Source organism: Neofelis nebulosa, chromosome 11 (assembly GCF_028018385.1).
Source record: "Neofelis nebulosa isolate mNeoNeb1 chromosome 11, mNeoNeb1.pri, whole genome shotgun sequence".
Taxonomy (NCBI): domain Eukaryota; kingdom Metazoa; phylum Chordata; class Mammalia; order Carnivora; family Felidae; genus Neofelis; species Neofelis nebulosa.
In genome coordinates this window covers 84,724,139-84,744,779 of record NC_080792.1, presented here as the reverse complement: position 1 = coordinate 84,744,779, position 20,641 = coordinate 84,724,139, and positions in this window count along the sequence as shown.

The window sequence follows — 20,641 nt, the reverse complement described above, 5'->3', positions numbered from 1 at the left end:
AACCCAAAGCCAAACCGTTCTGTCTTCCTGGGACTTTGAGGGCTGTGTGGGCGGTAGGCAGGAAGACAGAGGAAGAGGGGCAAACTGGCATCTACGTATCTTTTGAGGTGATGCTACTCCTCAGATTTGCACTGACTGGTTTTAGCATTCTTTGATGATTCTTGCCTGCATCGATTATTTTTTTTTAATGTTTTTATTTACTTTTGAGAGAGACAGAGCATGAGCAAGAGAGGGGCAGAGAGAGAGGGAGACACAGAATCCGAAGCGGGCTCCAGCCTCCGAGCCGTCAGCCCAGAGCCCGACGCGGGGATGGAACCCGTGAACTGTTAGCTCATGACCTGAGCTGAAGTCGGATGCTCGACTGACTGAGCCACCCAGATGCCCCTTATGATGCTTCCCAAATGCAAATTTTCTAACTCTGGTCTTCCTTCTACACTTATTAGTTGGCTTTCTACTGTAAACAAGAGGATTCCTTATTTACTTATTTGCTTGTTTGTTTATATATATATTTATTTATCCACCCGTTCATTTGTTTATTCATTTATGTATTTACTATGTCAGGATGGACTTAGGACTCTTACTTTATTCACTGGCCAATAATCTTTTACCATCACCTATGTATTTTGATGTTCAAGTTGTCCTAGCTTTGGCCAATGGGAGTCTTTCAAGTGGACTCCTGTGCCCTTTGGACAGGCCCCCATCATTCACCGCGCATTTCCAGGTGTCTCAGACTCACTTTGCCCTTTCTCTGCTCCAGACCCGGAATCAGCCATTTCTTTGAGGAACCCTAGCTCCTTTTAGTGGGGGAATGGGATGTAGAAGCCACAGTCTGGGCTCCGGGTGTGCTCACGGCTACTGGGGTGTCACTTCACATAGGAGTTCTCAGAACACCTAGCTGGGTGCTTCAGTTTCTCCCCATGTTAGCAGGAAACAATAATCCCCACCTCCTAGATTGATACGAGGATTAAATGAGCCGGTATCTGAAATGTGCTTAGAACCATGCCTGGCCCCTAGCTCATGCTATGCAAATGTTTGTTTAAACAAAAAATACACATAGGGTATTAGATAGATAGGTGCTCCACAGAAAAAGAAACTGTGGGAGGTGTTCCAGGATGATGTAGAATGATCTAGAAAGACCTCGCTCGGGGAATGACTTTTGAGTAGAGACCTGAAGAGGTGAAAGGGTGATATCTGACGGAAGAAGGCAGAAGGGACAGCCGGGCAAAGGCCCTGAGCACACCTGGGCCTGAAAATAGATGCTTGCTCCCCAGACTCCAGGAAAACCAAGTTTCTAAGTAGAGAGACCGTGTTTTTGGAAGGGAGGGGGGTAATGTGGGGGGAGATCTGAAACCTAGTATCTGGGGAACATAGCTATCATGGATCAAATGCCCACTCTGTGCTGGGGACCGGACCACACGTTTCCCCTGAATTATCTCCCTCGGTTCCCGCAGCACCCTTAGGAGGGAGGTGAGAAGTTTGGAGGCTTAGGCTGAAGGGCTCACGGGGCCTCGGTGCAGCTAGTAAGTGGGCACCCGGCAGAACTGGAAAGCCTGCCTCCCTGGCCCCAAAGACTTTGCCAGAAGTGGCAAAGCGGCTTGAGCCGCCCTCCCATCTCGGCTCTGGTACTTCCTCCTTGTCAGACCACTGGCTAGGTGGGCCTCAGTTTCTCCGTTTGCCAAGATAGCAGCACCTCCTGCCCTGCGTGGTGTTGGTTGGACTCAAACCATGCTGGGAGGCGAGGTGGGTGGGTGGGGGGGGGGGCAGGGGAGGGAGGGGGAGGTGGGGGGGGTGGGCATCCCCCTCGGAGAGGCGGCCGGCTTCTTCTCCGCATGGCTTCCCTGCAGCTGCCCCTCCCCCACGGCCCTTCCGACGGCGCCCCCCCCCCCTCTCTTTCACCCCATCTTCCCCAGGGGCAGCCAGCCAGCAAAAAGAGTCCCTCAGCAGCAATGATGAAGACGGATGTGTGATTGATTCAGCCCCCCTCCCCTCTGCCCTTCTGGTAGAAAATTAAAAGACCATTTGTTAAGGGGCGAAAGTCCTCAGGTGCATCCTGAGGCCGGACAATTTGTCTCTGTGAAAAGGACGCTATTATGAGAGGCTGGATGCAGGCGGAGGGCGGGCCGGAGGGGCGGCTGGGGAGGGGGAGGCCCCGAGGAGGGAGGGGGCTCGGGCCGGGCAGGGGGGAGGCCGAGACAATGGGGGGAAAAATAATAAATACATCGGAGCGTGCCAGCCGCGGGGCTCCCGGCTGGAGAGGAGTGGGGGGCGGGAGCGGCTGGGGCTGCGCGAGCTCATGTGCGCGGGCCTCCGAAGCCAATTCCTTTTTCATGACCCTTGTCCGGGACCAGAAGGGTGTCACCCGGGAGCTCTGCCGCCCTCCATTAAGGAGGGTTTGTAAATGACCCTCTTTAAGGAGCCGGTTTCTCTTTATAGACCTGGTGCAGAGAGGGGAAGGCGGAGGGGGGCCTTGAGTGAGCCCCCTCCGCCCTCTTGGGGGTCATTAAGTGATTAGAAAGAAGGGGCCGGTTCTCCAGCCGCCATTCACATGGGGGATGCATTTATCACCGGGCGCTATTATTTATTGGTTTTTAAAAGGTTGCATTAGGCTCCCCCTGCTGTCTCCTGGCTCCCTTTGTGTGGTCGACTTCCTTCTGGGGGCGGCCTCCTCAAGGGTCCCAATGGCAAGGTGCCCCGTTCCCCTAGCGCCCACCCTGAGTCGGCTCCCCACCCTCTCCAGGCCTTGCTGTCCACCCCCCCGCCGTGCCCGCTGCGCCCTCTCCTGTGGCTCGCTGCCTTCCCGGTGGCCCCTGGCTGCCCCACCTCAGCCTCGGAGAGGCCGGAAGGCAGATGTCCCCGTGAGGACCCCGCCACACCCGCCTGGTCCCAGCCCCCTTCTCATTACAAGATATCTGTGAATGTCTTCATGGTCTACACTAGCCTTTGAGTTTCTTGAGGGCAGGGTCTGCGGCCTGTCCACGGTTCTGCCCCCACTTTCCCGCGCAGTGCCGGGCCCACGAGCACCGTGTTTTCAAGCACCCCTCAGGAGATCTCATTTGCTTCTCCTGCGAATCCGGAAAACATTTGCCCTGATGGATGGATGGATGGATGGGGGAAACCGAGGCTCAGAGATGTTGCAGACTGGCACAGATTGCTGGGGGCAGGGCTAGGATTTGAAGCTGGGTCTTAACACGAGGAGGAAAAGGCGTCTGAAGGAAAGAAGGTCTGTCCAGCCCTCTGACTCTACGAAGCTCTCCGATTTGGGGGAAAAGTAATCTGCACCCAGCCAGGCCCAGAGGCAAGCTCTTTCCAGCTCCCGGGCTTTGGTTCAGGCCGATCGCTTTGACTGGCGAGCTCTCCCCTCTCTCTTTGTGCCGCCTGCCTTTCCCCACATGGCCTGCGTCCCCCAGTCAGGTGCCTGAAGGTCACCAACCTTCGAACCCCGCTCAGACCAATCCACGCGGCTTCTCTCCGGGTGACTCCCGGGCTTGGGTATTTTTCAAGTCCCGTGAGGTGATTTTGAAGCCCTGGGAGGGTTGAGAAGCTCTAAGCTCGCCGGTTGTGGCTCTTATGTCTAATCAGAGCCCAAAGGCCACCTCCTGCCAGCCCGGGCAGAGTAAGGTGGCCTCGTATTGTCTCACAGCCTGTTCAGGCTCCTCCCCTCACGGCTTTGTGATCACAGGCTCGTTCCAAGGAGCATCTGACTTTCACGCACCTTCGACGTTGGCCGATCTGTTTGGTGCTCGGCTGTGTGCTCAGTGGCCGGCACGTCACGGAGAAGGTGTTCGTGAAGATTCTGTGGACTGAAGGAATAAACCCAGAGGGAACGCGTGGCTTTGAAAAGCAGGCTTGGAAAAGAATCTACACGGATCTTTTATGCGTTTCACTGATGTGCCCTTTCACTGTCCAGAGATGGGCCATGGGTGGGATAATGACATAGATGCCCGCTGCCCCCTCCTGACCTCCCCGCCTCCCGCCGCCACTCACCCCTCCTCTCCCCGCATCTGCCCTGCCTCCCCATCTTTCTGGTCTGTCCCTGTCATCATTGACACCCCCAGGCTTTTGCCCCAGCCGCTCCTCTCTCCAGAACGTCCCCTCCAGCTCTCTCTGCCGGGACGCGGGGCTGGCCACCCAGTGCCCAGTAAAGAACCTTCCACGCAGTAGGTGTCCAGTGCCTTTCGGCTGAATAAATAAATAGGACTTGGATCTGAGTCTTGGGGGGGGGGGGATGGGTGGGGCACGTGCAGTTTGATAAAGCGGAGTCAGTATTAGAGTGTAATTTTATGTTTGGAAAACAAAGGAGAAAAACCGAAGTGGCCAGTGGAAAACCTGAAGTCCCGGGCACAGGAGTCCGGCCGCACCGGTTTGCCAGGTCTCGCCTTATTCCGGGCAAGTTATGGCTTCTCATCATAGAACTATGGTACCTGCCCTATAGGACTGTTATAATGATGTAATACTACAGACAGTACAGGTACTGCTTAATAATCGTATGTGCATATTGTATATAATACATTACAATTACTAGATTATCGTCGCTAAATGGCTTAGTGTTTATTTTTTTACTTTAAATGTTTATTTTTGAGGGGGGGAGGGGCAGAGAGAAAGGGAGGCAGAGGATCTGAAGCGGGCTCTGTGATACAGCACGGAGCCTGACGCGGGGCTCGAACTTGTGAACGTGAGATCATGACCTGGGCCGAAGTCGGAGGCTCAACCGACTGAGCCACCCAGGCGCCCTCGATTAATATTTATAAAGCTCTTGGAATAGTGCTGGGGACACATAGGAGTGCTCAATAAATACTATCTGTATATATATATGGTATAACCTAAGGCTCGGTGTTATCTTCTGAGCTCCCAGGAAGGACTTCTGCCTTTTTAAAAGTTTATTTATTTATTTTGAGAGAGAGAGCGAGCGAGCATGTGTGCACCTGAGCTAGGGAGGGGCAGAAAGAGAGAATCCTGAGCAGGCTCCACACTGTCAGTGCAGAGCCCCACATGGGGTTCGATCTCACGAACCATGAGCTATCAAGTTGAGCTGAGATCAAGAGTCAGATGCTTAACCCAATGAGCCACCCAGGTGCCCCAGGACTTCTGCCTTTGATGGCTCAATGATTCTCACACTTGACACGGGGCAGGGGTGTCCTAGGGTGGGAGGAGAAGGGAACCAGACCCTGATTTCTCTCTGTGGAGGATTTTAGGTTTGTCAAAAGGGCTCTGGATGAAAAAGGACTTCATCACAGCACCTCCTGGAGGACCTGAGCTCTATCCCACGCCTGGCTGCTCCTCTGACCTCCTGGCCAGCCCTGGGGGTCAAGGGCACACCGGGGCGTGATGAAATGGCCACCATCCTCAGAGAAAATGAGCAAAGGCAGGATGAAGGAGGGAGCCTTGCACAAAGTCAACTCTATTGAATACAAAGCATTGTCCTTTATTCTGAGATTATGTCCTTCCTCCTTTCTCCTTGTTTTCTGGTGCTGAAATGTCCTCTCTATTATAAAAGTATGATGATGGGGATCCAGTAGGTTTTTTTTTTTTTTTCTTTTTGGGCATTTGCAGTCTTGGTGAGATGAAAGCTTGACAACCTCATATAATGGTCCCCCATTTTTGAGGTCAGGATGGGAGAGAATTTACTAGTCGGTAAAATCTAAGGGAACCAATGACAGCCTGATTCATTTCTTCAGCCTGATGCATGTTGCCACACAGTCAGGGTGCAAACCCAGGAACCAGGTCATGTCGCAACACTACCTAAAGCTCTCCTATCCCTTTTAAGCCAATTAATGACGCTGGCCTCAGTCATTCTTCAGACCCACCAAGTGCACCCTACCTCAGGGCCTTTGCACTGGCTGTCCCTTCTGCCTGGGATGCCCTTCCTGCACCACGCTGCAGGGCTGCTCCCTTTACCTCACTCAGGATTCGGCTTAAACATCTCAGAGAGGCTTCTGTTGACCTTCCGATCGAAAATAGCCCCTCCCCCATCTTCCTGATGACTTTTGATTATATCATCTGGTTTGTCCTCCACCCCCCCCCCGCACTTGAAATCACCTGGAATTATTTAAGGTGGTTGTTTACTCTCTTGCTGTCTGTCTCCCATGTCAGTTGCCTGTCTCGTTCACTGTGTTTTGTTGGGCTTCTGAGCCCCTAAAGCTCACAGCGTTGGGAACGGTATATAATAGGTGCTCAAAGCATTGTCTCTGGATTGATTGCAGCCAGGATGTGACAGGGAAGTCCCGAGGCTGGCTTGACCACGGATCCCTCTGAAACTATTCCAGACTGGAGGCAGAAAGGAGCAGGGTGGTGTGCCCAACCTAAATGCACCCTAGGCCCTGTGCATTGTCAGGCACGGACAGTCACCTCTTCACTGCCAGCCCCCCGTGGGGCTTAGTGGGCTGATCTTTTCTTTTTTTTAATTTTTAAAATTTATTTTTGAGACAGAGACAGAGCATGAGCAGGGGAGGAGCAGAGAGAGAGAGAGAGACACAGAATCCGAAGCAGGATCCAGGTTCTGAGCCATCAGCACAGAGCCCGACGCAGGGCTTGAACTCTTGGACCGTGAGATCATGACCTGAGCCGAAGTCAGACGCTCAACCGACTGAGCCACCCAGACGCCCCTTAGTGGGCTGATCTTAAGCTCCTTTGCTTTCAGATCTATTTCCTGCTCTTGCTCTGCCGCTGGAGGGCTGGCACCTACCGGCTGCATTTCTAGGCTCCTGGCCAGTTGAGTTTGGCAGTGGGAGACACCATCAGGGCACTGGAAGGCGGGAGGGAGGGAGAAGCTAGGGTATTTCCCCTGCCGTCTCTTCTGCGGGTGGCTTCCGTGGCATCCCCTCCGTGGCTCCAGCTCCTTCTGGAGAGCCCCTGACTGTGGTTCTGGTTTCTTCTGAGGACCTCCAGTGCCTGGCTCCAGGGATATCGCCTTCTTCCTCTGTCCCTCCCGACTAGGGTGGAGGCGGCTCCCACCTCTTGCTAACCTCCGGTGCCTCTGTCCTCTCCCCTGTGGGATATCAGCTTCCTCAGCACTAGAATCACCAGGTCCTTGCATGATTCCTGCCCTTGTGAACACTTCACGCGGCTTCTGATGTCCTCCCTGGACCCTGATGGATGCGCACCGCTGCTGTGGGGGCTCCAGGGGAGGGGCACCTCCCACACGTGCTGGGAGCCTGGAGTGGCTCCCCAGAGGAACTCGTACCCCAGCCGAGGGCTGCCGAACCTTTGCCAGCCTTCCTCGACCTTGGCCCCGTGGCTACTTTGTTTGGGGGCTGTCCCGTGCAGTGTGGTGTGTTCGGCATCCTTGGCCTCTGCCCACTGCATATGCCAGTACCCCTAACACTTTAGCCATGTTATCTACACGACCGTGTCATCTACATGACCAAAAAAAGGGCATTTTTAAAGCGTACCAATAGCCAAGCCCCGCCCTCCCCCGATTGATTCAGAATCTCTGGGGAGGAGCCCTGGGCACTGGGTGGCAGGGCTGGAGGAGGGTTTAAAATTCCCAGGTGATGGGGCGCCTGGGTGGCTCAGCCGGTTAGGCATCTGACTTGGGCTCAGGTCACGATCTCACAGTTGGTGGGTTCGAGCCCCGCACCGGGCTCTGTGCTGACAGCTCGGAGCCCGGAGGCTGCTTCAGATTCTGTGTCTCCCTCTCTCTCTCTGCCCCTCCCCTGCTCGCACTCTGTCTCTCTCTGTCTCTCAGAAATAAATAAAAGTGTTAAAAAAAATTAAAAAAAAAAATTCCCGGGTGGTTCTGATGCACCGGCAAGGTTGAGAGGCACCGGCCTAGTCCCATGAGATGCCATTTCTACCTCGATGGTTTCCTGCCTCATAAAAACTGAAGCTCAGCTCGCGTGGTGCTTGCAGTTAAAAGCCTCCCACCAAGTGACAGGAGCCGCATGAACCAGGTATGGCCGAGGCGCCTTTGTTGAACCAAATACCAAATCTAAAGGAAAAAAAGAAATGCATGCCTTCCCAACAGACACATGCGTAAACACACATCAAACGGAACAGCAACCATCACTTTTCAGGCAGCACACCGGCCCTTTCTTAATACGATGACAGGGACCCCGGGGGGGAGGGGGGGAGCTTCCCCCCACCCCCCTCCCCCCGGGGCAATGTCTCCATTTCCTCCAACCCATTTCATGCTCTGGAATAGCATCTGTGTCCTGCTTTCTCTCCTGGGACGATCGCTGAGCGCCAGCGGTCTGGAGGTATCGTCAGCCCACACAGCTGAGACATTGGTGGTGCGGGGGGTCCCCACCTCCCCAGGTCTTGTCATCAGACGGACAGATACCTCTGAGCGGGGACTCCTGCTCCGCGCTTCCTCCCTGGGGGCTTGAAGCAAGCCTTCTCAGTGGAGTTGGAGGTTTTCGGGCTTTGAGTCAAATGCCAACTGTTTCTTTGCGATGGGTGTGTTCATCTTCTCAAGGCGCAGACGTTCTGTCCCATTCACCTCAATCAGGTAAGAAGGTTTCGTTAAGTGATTTCTCTTTACTCCCCTCTTCTGAAAGTCTTCCTGGGCCGCGTTTGGCTCCTGGGCAGGCCACCTGTTTTTGTAAATAAAGTTTTATTGGCACCCGGCCACGCCCATTTGTTGACACACTGCCCGTGACTGTTTTCAGTGACGAGAGCAGAGCTGAGCGGTTGCAATCGAGACCATCTGTTTCTGTGCTGCAAAAGCTGTACGGACTGCTGTTTTAAGATGACGACTCAGGGTGCAGGGGAGGGCTTTGCTTGGGAATCCCGGGTACTGGTCCCAGGCCCATTAGTTCACTGGGAAGACTTGGGCAAGTTGTGCCTACTCTGTGAGCCCCCGTTTGCATGCTTGTGAACGGAGAGGACTGGTTCTCGTTGGTTCCGGCTCCAAATTGCATCCCAGGTCAGATACGTCTCTCCATCCCACGGCTGCTGCCTGGGCCTCCCTGCTCCCACCTCTGGGCCCTACTGTCCTCCCCACTACCCCCCCACCCTTCCAGAGGGATTTCTGTACATTATCAACCAGATGACACGACTCCCAGCTCAAACCCTCCACGTCCTACCTGCTCCCCATGGCTTCCAAGGGCCTGCCTGGTTGACTTCCTGCTGCCTCCCAGTCCTTACCTCCTACCAAGCCCCTTTGCTCGCTACGTGCCAACCATACTGGTCCTTGGGCTGCCACTCAAACCCATAGGCTTCGTCCCACCCCAGGGCTTTTGCATCTGTGGTTCCCTCTGCCTGGATTGGTCTTCTCCCATTCGCTTATGTCCTGAATTCATTCAAGCCTCTGCTCGAATGTTGCCTGCTTCCGGGGCGCCTGGGTGGCTCGGTTGGTTGAGTGTCCAGCTTTGGCTCACGCCATGATCTCGCGGTCCGTGGACTTGAGCTCCACGTCAAGCTCTGTGCTGACAGCTCGGAGCCTGGAGCCTGCCTCGGACCCTGCTCACACTCTGTCTCTCCTGCTGCGTGTCCTTGGTGACCCCTCCACACCTCCCCTCCAAAGCGAGCAGGTCTGGAGGATTTTCAGGTCCTCTGCCTTCCTCTCTCCCTGGATCTCTGCTTCCCAGAGGCACGGCTGGAGGGGTTCCCATCCCTGCTTCTCTCCATCTCGCCTCCTCCTCTCCCTGTCAGGTGTTTTGCTCATCTTGGGGCCTAATTGAGATGGCAAATTCCAGGGACAGGGCTCGCGGCCAACTCTGTCAGCCTCCCCTGCCAGGAGCAGGGGGAAGAAAACAAAACCCCAGCAACGTGGCGAGCGAACCCCTCTCCATCCAACAGGACAGGAGCCTCCCGCCTGGCCCAGTTGGTCCATCCCGCGGAAGCGGGAGCCCAGGTTGGCCGAAAGCTCGAATCCCAGCCTTCTCTCCGCTCCCAGCCAAGAAGCACCTGACGCCCCTCTGCCACCCCACTGCCGCTGTGCCAAGCTAAGGGGGCAGTTTCCTGCTAAATGGAGACCAGGTGGTTCCTAAGGCAATTAAAAGCCCCTGAGCTGGCAGTGGGCATTGATGTGTGGGAGTGCTTGCCTCCCGGTCCTCTCTTCCCTGGCTTTATTTGTTTGCTTTGGATTAGAAAGGCTTGTGCAAAACCGAGCCCTCGTTTCCGTCCTATTTTCACTGCCCCCAGGCTGGGAAAAGACCTGGTGTTTGCAGACGCCATCCCTCGCGCACTTGAGAGGGTCCCTACCCCCAAGCAGCTCATCCGTAAAATGGGGGACCAATTCCTGCTTTTTTGCAATCATCATGGACACATTTCACAAAGGTGACTTCTTAAGGGACTTGCATTTGAGTTACTTATGCAACAGGGATCTGGGGGTGAGCTATTCTTGGGGGGGAGGGGAGCAGCGGAGGCTGAGATGACCCTGCATCTGAAGTAGGAGTGTCCACGCTGTGTCTGAGGCTTGGGGGATGCGGCCCCAACCCGCGGATTTTATGGCAAGAGACCTCCAGCCTTGCATTTGGGAAGAAACGAAGGATCCCGGGGGGTAGAATTTTTCTCAAGACTCAAGGGCAACTTGCTTTGATGGCTCACTTCGAAGTGTTGGCCTGGGGGCAGGACCTATGGAAAAATTGACACCTACTTCCTGCCTCCACAGCCTACTTGGGGGAAGCAGGGCTAACCAGGCGCAGAAAGAATAGAGGGAACCGGTTCCCCAAGTCATCAACTGCACAAGTGTTAGAGAGAGGCTCCAACTTGCATTCCAGTCCCAGCCCTGCCACTCAGTGGCTGTGCAACCTCAAGCATGTTACTTAACGTCCCTGAGCTATCTTTTCTCATCTATAGACCGAGGGTTGCAGGGCTCTTGTGAAGATTCAGTCAATGTAGCACTCAAAGGAGCTTAGTACAGTGCCTGGCACACTGTGACCCCAGAAGCTTGGATATTACGATATCCACGTGTTCCCCCCCCCCCCCCCCCCAGATTGCCAAGTACTTTTCAAGTACATGCTCTCATTTAAAACCCAAACAAGCTCGTGTTATATTCCCTGGACCGGTCCAGCCAGAACCGGGAAGGCGCTTTGTGTCACCTGGTCCGGGTGGCCTTGAATCCGGCCAGAGGATGGGTTGGATTTGGATGTGTAGGGGGCAGAGAGGGTATTCCGGGCGACAGGGAACCGTGTGAGTAAGGGCACAGTGGCGGGGAAGTCGCGGTGTATGCTGGGGACAGCGGGAAATGAGTCCAGTTGGAGTGGAAGGTTGTTGTCGGGGAAACTGAAAATGAAGCTGGCCCTAAGTTCTGTGTGCTAGGTCGTCTCCTTCTCACGGGTGAGACAAACCCTCAGCCATCAGAGCTTCCGCCATGTATTCGAGGTAATTTATTTGAACCTCCTGAGAACTAGTTTACTGCCCAACACCCTTCTCCCTCCCTCCCTCCCTCCCTCCCTCCCTCCCATCCTTCCTTCCTTCCATGTGTCTATCCTTCTATCTGCACATTTTCTTTTATTCTTTTTTTAATTAACCATTCATCCAAATACCTATCATCCATCCATCCATCCAGCCAGCCAGCCAATCAATTCACTTCAGTCATTCATCCATTGATTCCTTCCACAAACATCCAGCTACCCACATTCCAGTCTCTGTCGAAGGTACAGAGGGAAAGTCAGAGAGGAGTTCAACAAGGCACACAGGAGGTGCTCAATAAATGTTGTTGGTGGATTTCCTATGAGGGTCCCAAAGCCCCCGATGAGCATGACTGGCCTCGTGTGGGTTTCCTGAGGCAATCCGGCGATAAACTGCACGGATTCCCTCCAAGGCACCTGGATGGGGGAGTGCGGGGACGGCAGAGGTGAGAAAGCGACAAGTACGTTAGTGCTCGTTTCCCTGCTGTTTATCCTGCTCCCCGATGACTTCCCTTCTCTCCCACAGATCCTGGGAAACTGACAAACTACCAGCCCTCGCTTCCTCCTTATTACCCTGTTGGAGCTTTAACCAGCCAGCGACCCAAATCGTACTCTCTTCTTGCCAACCACGAGCTGGTTAAAGGAAACGTGCAGGGTTCACGATTTCAGTGGCCACAGGACGATCTGCTCCAGCGGGTGGAAAAAGACAGCGAGAAAGCCTGCATCAGTGGCTTTTGGTTCTTGGCCTCAGCAGCGGGCTGGGCGCGCTCATCCCAAGACCTGGAGGTACCAAGCAACCAAAAGTCAGGGCTGGAGTGTCCCTAGAATGACATGGCCCACTGGGTGGGGTGGGAGGTCAGCCCCGTGGCTCCAGAAGACGGTTTTCATGACTGTGTATGCAGGACTCCACCTGCCCCTGAATCTGATGGGGAGAAAGTTATTCCTTTTTGCATCTTCTTTCAATTCCACGCCTGTAAAAGTCTCAGCTAGGTACTACTTGGTCTGTAACATCACTCGAGTGCCAATGAGTACCTGGCCAGTCTCCCTTTTGCACAACAGAGAGCAGGCTCAGGCATGAATCCTTCAGCAGAACACAGGGACTCTAATAGCAAATGTCTTCTTTCTGTGGTGTTTATTTTTCCAGTCAACTTCTCATTATGACACGTGAGTGATTTCCCATTCGAGATCAGGATGCAAAGTTTTCTTCTTCTTCTTTTGGCGGCTTTTGTGAACGACTCAAGTACGAGAGGTTCTCCAACCTCATAAACGGAAAGAGTAAAAGCTAAGACATCTTCAGCAGCTGCGACGTGTGGGGTACGCGTCTGAGGTCTTAGATACCTGAAACAGAAGCTCTCCTGACAACCCTATGAGGTGAGTAAAATCATCAGCCCCATTTAACAGATGAGGAAACTGAGCCTCAGAGTGGTTAAGCAGCTTGCCCCAAATCTCACAGCTAGCAATCGGCTGAGGCAGGACTTGAACCCAGAGATTTTGGCGTGTAGGAGAGGTGTGCACGACCTCCAGGCTTTAACTCCAGAAGAGGCAGGAAAGACATAATATGCGTTCTATATAGTCCCTGCCCCATTTTCCCTAATTGGTTTGATCCAGAGTCTTGGCAATTCAGAAGACAAAATAGCCCATGAAGCTGTTGAACCCTGGCCTGACTGTCCAGCGAGATCCCATTTCGTCCCGCGGTGGGATTTTCATATCCACCGACCCGAACTGTGGGGCCTTCTCTTCCACCTCTGCTGTTCCCTTTTGCCAACCCCTAGGCTGGACACACTCTCACCCAGGCCCCCTAAGCCTGCAAACCCTGCTCCCCGGCCAGCCTGCCCTCTGCCCCGGCCCCCCGGGAGCGGGGTGCCTGGGACGCTGGGCCAGGCCTGGGCCGCCCCGCTGCCCTTCTGCACTTCAGAGCTGCCTCTTTGTCTCTCTACCCTTGGGACAAATGTCTCATTCCCCAGGGTGTCAAGGGGAAAATTAATCACCCGGGGGAGATCAGTCAGCCTGCTGACTTGGCAGGGGAAGACAAAGAGGAATAGGGTGTCTCGCAGATTGGTTGGGTCCCCCATTAAGAGGTGGAAAAATGCTTGCTTTGCGATTACAAATGGGCAACATTCGGGCTGGCGATTCCCGTCCCCGTCACCTCGGGAAATTGCTGTTAATGCGCTTCTGGAGAAGGTGGCTGTCTCCTCTCCTGGTCGCTCAGGCGCTGTCCTCCTGCAGGTGAAATCCTGGCCCCTCCGCCTGCCTTCAGGCCCGGCGCCTGCTTTCTCTCCAGCAGGACATCTGCCCTCTCGGCCTGGCCCTGCCACTCCAGAAGTAGGGCTCCAGTCAACTCTGGCGTCATACCCCTGGCGTCTATAAAATCCCTTCCTGGCCCCCTGTATGGGAGGTGCCATAGCGTAGGGGTTTTCAGGAACACGGCCTCCTATCGCGTCAAGAGCAGCCCAAGCAACCCAGGCAAGTTGCTGGATTTTTCTGCATCTCACTGTGAAGGGGCTGACGATAGTCCCCACTTGCGCCCGTCTTGGGCCTCCTGCCCGTCATATCCCCTTCCTGTTTTCCCCCTCCCCCACCCCAGCTCTGTTCTAAGCCTGGGCTCCTCGGTGTCAGCTGGGTTCCACCAACAGGAGTCGGGAGGCAGGGAGAAGCCAGGGTATTTCTTCCTCTCTCTCCCCGCCTTGGAGAGCTTCCGGGGTTAACAGCCTCCTGTCTTCCTTGGAGGGTCCCCGGCTGTGATTCCAGCTTCCATCGGAAGATTCCATCCGAGGACTCCCGGCCAGGGCTTCTGGGCTCCAGAAACATCGCTTCATCCCTCTGCCCCTCCAACCAGCCTGGAGGTGGAAGTGATGCCTTGTAACCAACTCCTGGCCTCAGCAGGTAAGCAAACCGAGGCTCAGAGAGGCTCAGGGACCCGCCAGCTCACACAGCTTATGTGGGACAGAGACTGAATTTGAACCCAGGTCTGTTCCCCTGACTCGCGTCCTTAAACTCGCTTCGAGGCTGTACTACAACTCACGGAGACTTTTAGGGGCATTTAGGGTTAGCCCCAGGTTACAGATGAGGGAGCTCAGATCTAGCAAGGGTTAGGAACCCGTATGTGCTGGAACCGGCACCAGATTGGGGGTTCCCCGACTCCCCACCGCACCGTTCCCCTACTTGGGCTTACCTTTGCTCTGCCGAAGTGTGCCTCTTCCTTCTTCCGAGATCCGGTCGAAGCCTCCTCCTCCAGGATGCCTTCCCTGGCCCACAGTGGCCAACCGTGTGCCTCCCTTCTGACATTGTTTTCAGGCTTCTGCATTTGCAAGGAGGCTCATGTCTTTGGGTTGCTTGTAGGAGCGTCTTGGGACCGTCTCCTTCAGCCTTTCTCTTGAACGTCTGGCCCTCCATATTCAGCTTCGACGTTCAAATTGCTGTGTTCCCTCTGAGCCAAATCTTGGTGGGCCCCCTTTTAAGTCTGGCCCGCGTCAGACCTCTCTGATCAGCTCTCAATGCCCCATCAGCACCGGAGTGTCTGGAACCAGATGCCCGGAACAAGGGTGGGGCTGAGTCTCCAGGCTCACCAGCCACGAGCTGTGTGACTGCAGGCAAACAGTGCACTTCTCTGTGCCTCGATCACTTCTTCAGGAATAACGGTGCCCCCTCCCAGGGTTGCTGTGAGGGGCCAATGAGTTGGCACAGGTGAAATGCTCCCTCAGGGCTGTGGGGCTGGTGTGACCCAGTAGAGCCCCGTGCGTCTGTCCTGTGTCCGGGGACCCAGAGCCCCCTTCTTGCTAGGTTAGGGTCAGCAGGGTCTGGCCTTCGTCATGGTCCCACTTGGCCTGAGTACACAGCCGACACTAGAGGCGTGAACCCTAGACTCCAGGCCCTGGCGCTCTGGCTCTCGTTCTCGCTCTGTGCCCGGGCTGTGTGACCTTGGACGAGCCACTGCTCACCTGTGGGTGTCAGTAACCTCAGCTTCAAGTTGGGCTGTCTAATCTCTGTCCCCCTCTGCCTCAGAGGGCTGTGGAGACAATGAGATGAGATGACGACTTCTAGGGACTGTTGCCGTGAGCTGAAACCACACATCATGCAGAATAGCCACGAGTTGCAATGGGAACAGCTAACCCATTAGACAGACTGGCAAACCGAGGCTCAGGACGGCCAAGAACTTTTGCGGGGTTGGATGTCTAGTCACCACTGTGTGCCTGTTAAGTCGTGTCACTGCCTCTGTCAGCCCTGCCCCCCTTGCCTCTCTCCCCATCTCTCTGTCGCGCGCTCTCTCTTTTTTTCAGGTGTGAAGTCAAAAGCAGACGGTCAGTGCTCTCAAAGAGTCTGTGTTCTCTTTTCCTTTTCTCCTCAATCCAGTTCTAGGAAACCATTTCTAAGAAAATGTAAAGTATCCACTTGGTTCCAAACCTCCTTGAGCTGCTCTGTCTCATAGGGTGTGGCTCTTTAATTTTAAATTAATTAAAGTTAAGTAAAATTCGGAGTTCAGTTCCTTAGCTGCAGGAGGCACATTATAAGTGCTCAGAAGCCACCTTGTGCCTGCGGGGTCCCTCCCCCCTGCCCCCCATCGGGACAGCACAGATAGATATAGAGCATTTCGTCATCACGGAGAGCTCATTGATAACGCTGACGTTTCGGGCTGGATGATTCTCTGCCGTTCAGTCAGCATCCCTGGCCTCTATCCATTGGATGCCAGGAGCACTCCTCCCTGGTTGTGACAACCAGAAACGTCTCCTGACACTGCCACATGTCCCTCGGGGGCGGGGGTGTCAAAACTGCCCCTTGTTGGGAACCCTCGGTCCAGATGATTAAAATAACACCCCTCTCTTGCCCGGAGCTGAGGGGCACGGGCATATCGATGCTGCGGTTTTGACCCAAAGAACTCTCCTGTTGCGATGGCGGTGGCCACGTGCATCCGGGCCTCAGCGCCACCTCTGTTCAAAGCCCCGCTCGCCACCTTCCTGATGGGTTACTTTAGGTAAGTCAGTTTACCTCTCTGGGCCTCTGCGCGTTTCCAGTGTTTGGAACACAGCGGCACCCGGGGAGACGTGGCTTCCCCCTTCCCAGAGCAAGGGCTTCTCCCGCAGACCGGAAATCCGGTGCTGGGCTCCCAGGAGGCAGGGGAGGGAGAGATTGCTTTCTGGAAGGCCCCCGGAACCGGACACACTCTATCCCTAAGCTCTGGGGACCTCGCCCTCGGGTTGGGTCCGGCCGGATGGGGATGGGCCACGGGGGCATCGCTGTAGGGACTCGAGGAAGGTGGGAGGCGGGGGCCGGGGAGGGGGGGCCCATCCATCTAGAAACATCCATCAATGCAGAGGAAGAGGCCAGGCAGCTCAATACAGGAGGGGTTTGCAGGCCAGGAGTGAGGAAAATTGACGCCTGCGGAAGACAAAAGAGAGCAGGGAGAGTGGCCCCCAGGCCAGCTCCTTCCACAGGTGATAAGATTGATGGGCAGACCAAGGAGGCAGGCTGAGTGATAGATAATTTCAAATCGGCGGTAAACACGGCTGTGGGGACGCGTAGCTTTTCTAACAAGCGTGACACCGGTGTGGAGGGGAGATGAGGTGACTGATTAGGAAACAAGACAGCCAGAGACCCTTCTGAGAGGCAGCTGGGCTCGGTGGGGCCGCCTCGAGAGGGAGGCACGCGGGAAGGAAGCCCGAGCTGGACGGAGGTGCGTGTGCGCACGCGGGGCCCTGCGACTAGGGCATCTCGGCCTTGGCTGTTTTCGTCCGTTCGCTCAGCCAACGTTGACCCGCCACTTAGTACCAGCCGCGCGAGCCAGCCAGGCACTGTCCCTGTCCCCACCGGGCTTCTACTCGTGGGTGGGAGGCAGTGAGCTACGAAATGAACGAACAGGACAATTTTTAGTTTTACTTTTTATTAAAAAAATTTTTTTAACGTTTATTTATTTATTTTTTTTATTATTTTTTTTAATTTTTTTTTTTAACGTTTATTTACTTTTGAGACAGGGAGAGACAGAGCATGAACAGGGGAGGGTCAGAGAGAGGGAGACACAGAATCGGAAGCAGGCTCCAGGCTCCGAGCTGTCAACACAGAGCCCGACGCGGGGCTAGAACTCACAGACCGCAAGATCATGACCTGAGCCGAAGTCGGACGCTTAACCGACTGAGCCACCCAGGCGCCCCTAACGTTTATTTATTTTTGAGACAGAGAGACAGAGCATGAATGGGGGAGGGACAGAGAGAGAGGGAGACACAGAATCGGAAGCAGGCTCCAGGCTCTGAGCCATCAGCCCAGAGCCCGACACGGGGCTCGAACTCATGGACCGCGAGATCGTGACCTGGCCGAAGTCGGACGTTTACCCGACTGAGCCACCCAGGCGCCCCTAATGTTTATTTTTGAGAGAGAGAGAGACAGAGCATCAGTGGGGGAAGGGCAGAGAAAGAGGGGACCGAGGATCCCAAGAGAGCTCTGCGCTGAGAGCACAGAGCCTGACGCGGGGCTCGAACCCACGAGTCGCGAGATCACGACCCTAGCCGGAGCCGGACGCTCCGCTGACTGAGCCCCCCGGGCGCCCCAAGCAGGTCAATTTTTAGGTCGTTGTGGCTTTTCTGGTGAACATAAAACAAGACCCGGAAAAGCGGGAAGACTCACGGGCAGCCCCGCTGAGGGGACAGCACGGGGCCGGGGTCAGAGCTGTGGGAAGGAGCCAGTCGCTCCGAGAGCAGAAATCCTCCCCTTCCTCATATCCTTCCCTCCCCCCCCCTCCTCCAGTTCCCCTCCCCAATCCTCGTTGAGCATGCATTTTTGCGCGAGGCAAATGAAAATAAACCCTCCCCCAAACCGTATAGATTTCTTTCATGCTCTCCATTTCACAGACAGCAAAACTGAGGTTTAGAAGTGCTAAGCACTCTTTCCGGAGCTGTGGGCTAAACCTGGCAGTGTGACTCCAGAGCTCAGGGAGGAGGGAGGTCAGCTTTCCAAAACTGGGGGGCCCTGGAGACAGTTGCGGCACCAGAAGGGCAAGGATTGACTCCCCGCCAGCAAAGAAGACACCCCCGGGGCCCTGGTGGGTCCATTCACTCCCATTTCACAGAGGGAGAATGCGAGGCTCTTAGAAGTTAAATCCCTTGTCTGGGTCACACAGCGGGATTTTTCGGAAGAGGCTAATTTAGAGGTGGTGGGAGACTGGGATTCACCCCCAAATTTCCGACGTGATCCAACGCTCTTTCCGTTGACCCCCAGCTCCAGGATGGGGGCCACTTTCCCGAACTGACCCGTGGATATTTCCTGAGCGCGGAGAAGCGAAGCCGCGTGGTCCCGTCCAAGCCCCTGCTAATGACTCTGCTGACGATACTAATGCCACCATCCAGCGGGTACCTCCTTAGATTCAGGAGCTGTGCTCTTCGGTTGGTTGTCATGACAACCCTGTGAGGCAGCTATGGTCACGCCCCCTTTACAGATGAGGACAACGAGGCCCCCCGAGGTTAAGCAATTTGCCAAACTGCACACGGTGAGTCTGTGGCAGGGCTTTCATGAGAGTCTAATGACTCCAAAGCCCGTGCCCTTTCCAGGACTCCTGTATCAGTCAGCTAATGCTGTGTAACAAACCATCGCAAGGTGCGGTGGCTTCGACATCGATTGCCTGTTTATCTCACTTTGCTGCGGGTGGCTGGGATTTAGTTCATCCCAGCTGGGCTTGCTCGCGGTGCTGTGGGTTGGTTGACTTAAAGGGGCTACGCTAGTTTGGGTGTCCAGGCACCTTAGCCAGGGACAGCATGCCCACGTATCTCCCACCTCCTTCGTGGACCAGCGGGCATGTCCTTCTAGTGGCAATGACAGGAACGCGAGAGAGGAGGTGGAAACAGGCGAGGCGTCTTCAGAGAGTGAAGGTCACTGAGGGGGTCGTGTGGGGACATGACCTTCCTCCTCGCTGGGGAGTTCTGGGAACGTCGCTGACTCTGTGGGCTGGCTTAGGACAGTCAGGCTGGGGGCTGGGAAAGGGACCATGTGACCTGGCAGTGTGTGTGTGTGTGTGTGTGTGTATGTGTGTGTGTGTGTGTATTCCTATTGTCTGTCTCCTCTCATTAGTTTGTAAGCATCAGGGGGCAGGGATTTCTGATATTTTGTCCATCGCTGTATCCCCGGTGCCCAGAACAGTGCCTGGCTTAGGGTAGAATGTTCCGTAAATATATGTTGAATGAACGAACGCGTGAGTGAGTGAGCGAGTGAATGAAATTCTCACATACCCCACCAGGTTGGCATTATTACCAACCCCATTTCACAGATGAGGAAACCAAGGCTCAGCGAGTTCCTGGGATAATGCCCTTGGCGGAGGTCTTTCTCCTCACCTGGCTTGAGCCAAGAAATTCGAGTTGGGTCTCCCCAGGTCGCTCTGCAGGAACAATACTTCAAGTTCTTTGCACCAGGCCCTTTATACCTGGAATCAGTGTTCGTAGATCTCTGGTGAGGAGAATCTTCGCGTCTTATCCCTTACAACATCCTGGCGGAGGGGCTGTCTCCGTTAGTGCATAAGATGAACCATTCTGGGCTCAGGTCCCTTCTCCCTGCAATGGGGATAAAAGTACCCACCTCATAGCATGGGCTGGAACTCGGGGACGGGGGACCCAGCCACCTCAGTGCCCATCACCCTCTGTCCCGGGCACTGAGCTGTGTGTTTCCCATTGCACCTGCCCTGCAACTTGACGGGCCATGAGCTGTCCTTCTGCAGACGATGTGTAAAGTGAGACTTTGCAGGAGAATTCTGATGCGATTAGGAGTGCTCTCCTGTGCCAGCTGTGTGGGGCTCAGCTCTGGACAGCGACGGATTCATTTTGTCCTCCGACAACCCAGGGCGGTGGGTGCCATGAGTCCCATTTTACAAATGGAGAAATGGAGGCACAGAGCGTTTCGATGGTTTGTCTAAGGCTGGGCCCAGCGCGTGTGCTCCTGGCTGTCCCTCTACGCTTTTAGGGACACAGCCCCCAGAGGGGAATGGTGGGTCCTTTGCACGCTGCTGGGCCCCTGGAAGAGGAGGTCTAGAGAGAGCCCACCCCGTGCTGGCCCAGCATCCCTCCCCAGGCCCCAGCCCTCTGCCCTTGATGTCCTTGACCCCGCGCGGCAAGGGGTCACCATCTCATCTGTATGACTCCCACAGAGAGCCAGGACGGCTCCCAATGCATCACCGGGTGGCAGTCACGCAGGAGCCTGTGTGTCGTTTCCATCCATCTTTCTCCAACCGCTCCCTGTCAGGAAGCAAGGGAGGCCAGGCTGGGGGGGGGGGAAGGTGGAGGGGAGGAAGGGAGAAAGATGGATGGGGTGGTGGGGGGAGGCTCAGAGGCCTGGATGGGAGTGGGGAGGGGGAGGGCAGACAGGGAGAGGAAGAGGGG